Genomic DNA, 3,492 nt, shown 5'->3' with positions numbered 1-3,492 from the left:
GGGAGAGAAGGGTTTCAGCCCTAGGCAGTGGCCAGCCACTGACCTCTCTGTGACCCCATGTGTGGCCTTGAAGAAGGCAAGGCAGGGGAGATGAAGATAGTTATCTGGTTGAGGTTGGTGTGTTCAAGGCTTTCCATTCACCTGCATCAACACCGATTTACAGGTGAGCCGGTGTACATGCCTCTCTCCATCCACGCCTTCTCCACCTTTCCTTCCTTGCTTCTAAGAGACAGCGCTGGCATGGTGTGTGTGTGTGTGTGTGTGTGTGTGTGTGTGTGTGTGTGTGTGTGTGTATCTCTAAGCAGGAAGGTCTGGACCCAGGGACGGGGACGAGGCAGCGGGCGGTGTCTTGTAATTGTCTGTGACACAGTTCTGAGGGAGTTCTTACAGGCTGATTATGGAAGCTAATCTTGGAACCCAGCTGTCTTCACCAGCCTGGCCTCTGGGCAAGTCTGTGTGGGCATTTTCTCCGCTGCTAATTGCTGTAGCGCAGTCCAGCCCACAAGGGGCGGTGCTACACCTAGGCTGTGCAAGGATGGGCACTGAGCAAGTCAGAGGGAATGAGTCAGTAAGTATCGTTCCTCAGGGTCTCTGCCCCAGTCCCTGCTTCCAGGGTCCTGCTCGAGTTCCTGCCTTTACTTCCCTGAGCATCGGACTGGGAGGTGGCGGGACAGCGGAATAAACCCTCCCCACCCTCGAGCTGGCTTTGTTTTCGCCTTCCATCAAAGCAGCAGAAAGCAAACCAGACCAGAAATTGGTGCTGCGGTGACAGACCAGACTGCACCGCTTCGTGCAGTATTACGTGTGGAAGCAATTGGATCTTCGGGCTGGAAAAACTGTTCTTAGGACGTAATGACCGGTTCCCTGGGAACTTAGGAGGTGAGAAAGTTAGATCAACGCAGACGCGGGTGCCTGGCTTGTGAAGTTTCAGGGGGAAGGTTGAGAATCCCTCACAGACTCTGTCAGGGCCATTTGTGTGGTGTTTTGAATTAAGCCATCTGTGGACGTAAAACCGTGCTTCACTGGGACGCAATAGATGCTGATCGGCTGGGGCTGAAAAATTAGCTGTGATTAATTAGAGGCCAACAGCATTGGGATACAATCATCGGGGCCGTTTCCTCAGGGTCAGCACACAGAAGTGCTACTCCTGCTGTGGCCAAGGCTACTTCTCAAGCTGATGCCAATTTGGCAGTGTGTAAGAATCTCTTGTTGTCTCTTTCTTCATCTTCTTTCTCCTTCTTCCTTCTCTTTTCTGACTTCTAATTTTTATTTCCTTTTAGAATTGCACTCAGGAGTATTGTACTTATGTCAATTTTATAAACCCCCATCTCTCCTCTTCAACTTCTCCAGTGTCTCCTTCCTCGAAGCTCCCTCTCAAACTAATGGCTTCTTTATTCACACACACACACACACACACACACACACACACACACACACACCATGAATAACCTGAAATCATTTAATGCTGCCTTACTTATAGATGTGTTTAGGGCTGACCTCTTAGCTTGGACAATTAGGAGCTCATCCCTGAAAATCGACAATTCCTCTCACTAGCCAGTGACTGCCTATAGCTCTTCATCTAGAGATGGGTGAAGGTGTAGGTACAATGATTTCACTAGACCCAAGATGAATGATAAATGGGTGTCCCTGACTGTCTGGCCCCATCTTTCCAGCAAGCCAAGTTCCCGCCCACTTGCAAGCTTAAGATGCATGTCTCAGGGTTCTCTCTGACACTTTGAAGCTGGGGGGGGGGAAAGGCTCCCCAAAGATAACATTTGAAAAATAATAGTAGGACCTAAATACCAAATCTTGTGTGATTATAAAGGAGGCATGTGTCTGTGTGTGTGTGTGTGTCTGTGTGTGTGTGTCTGTGTGTGTGTGTCTGTGTGTGTGTGTGTCTGTGTGTGTGTGTCTGTGTGTGTGTCTCTGTGTGTGTGTGTCTGTCTGTGTGTGTGTCTCTCTGTGTGTGTCTGTGTGTGTGTGTCTCTCTGTGTGTGTCTGTGTGTGTGTGTGTCTCTCTGTGTCTGTGTGTGTGTGTGTCTCTCTGTGTGTGTGTGTGTGCAGGTGTACACATGTTCATGCATGAATTTATAGTTGGACTTCCTTTAGAGTGCTGGCTCCCAGATAACGGCGTGAAGATTTCTTATTAATTATGAAAGCTTGGCCTTAGCTTAGGCTTGTTTCCAACTAGCTCTTAAAACTTAAATTAGCCCATTTATCTTAATCTACACTCTGCCACGTGGTTCGTTACCTCTCCTCAGTATGGTAGGTATGTCCAGCTCCCTTCCCTCTCCCGCTCCCCAGTCAGATTCCTTCCTATGGCTGCCTGAAAGTCCTGCCTATTTTCTCCTGACTGACTAACTATTGGCCATTCAGCTATTTATTAAATCAATCAGAAGGTACCAGAGGCAGATGAGGTAAAACGGAGACATGTTTAGAGTGTGATCAAATATCCCACAACATGAATTTTTGTGTGTGTGTGTGTGTATGAATGAATGCAGGTGTGCACATGCCAATGCATGTATGTGTGTGTGAGAGAATATGTAGGTATATACAGGACAATGCATGCATGTGTGTGCATGCACACATGTGTGAATATAGGTGTGCACATGCTGATGCATGCATGTGTGCGTGTGTGAGTGCAGGTGTGCACGTGTGTGACAGCAGGCATGTGGAGGTCAGAGGCTTTCTAGGGTCAGTTTTGTGCCTTTACCATGGGTTCCAGGGTTGGAGCTCAGGTTGTGGGGCCTTCACCACTGCAGAGCCATCCTGCTGAGTCTTTCTTTCTTTAACTTGGTGTGAAAAGCCTTTGCTGGGAGGAAGTTGCCCTGTCCTGCCCAGTGCTTTTTTCCAGCAAAAACCAGAGCAGCAGCATTAACTTTAATTAGAATCAAATCGTGATCTAAGCAGAAATAGAGGCCGTTCTAAAACAACGCCCATCTTGTGAGTGGCCTTAGGAAATAGGAAAGGCCGCTCCACTCCACTTGCTCAGTGAAGTATCTTATATGTAAATGACAGAGTGGGGGTGGGGCCTGAAGGGACGCTGCTGTGGAGTAGGGAGGGCCTTTTCTAGGGGTCTCCAAAGGCCACCCTTCAGGGGGTAGAGAACCTGCCAAAGATGATCTCTCGATCCGTTTCTCTCTCATCCAAACAATTAAAGTAAAACTTTATTTTCCATTTTTTGCAAAGCTAGTCAATTTTTCTTGGTCAAAACTGGAGGGAAAAAAAAAAAGGTACAAAAGAAATCCCATGGGAAACTGACGGCCCCCACTCTCAGCATGGGAAGGGAGTTGCTATGAGTTAAGAGTGTGCTGGGCCAGAGGTGCTGTATCTAAGGTTATGTCTAATTTTAGGCTCATTTGCATTTAACAGTCCGAGACACGAGGGCAAGTTGAGGTGATGTGGTTTTCCTTCTTAGAGGATCATTTGTCTTAATTGTCCTTGCTCTAGGTGTTGACTGTTCTTTCTTTAAGGGCAGGGTAAACCTGCACC

Source organism: Phodopus roborovskii, unplaced genomic scaffold (genome assembly GCF_943737965.1).
Source record: "Phodopus roborovskii unplaced genomic scaffold, PHOROB, whole genome shotgun sequence".
Taxonomy (NCBI): Eukaryota; Metazoa; Chordata; class Mammalia; order Rodentia; family Cricetidae; genus Phodopus; species Phodopus roborovskii.
Note: the sequence above shows the minus strand (reverse complement) of the source record.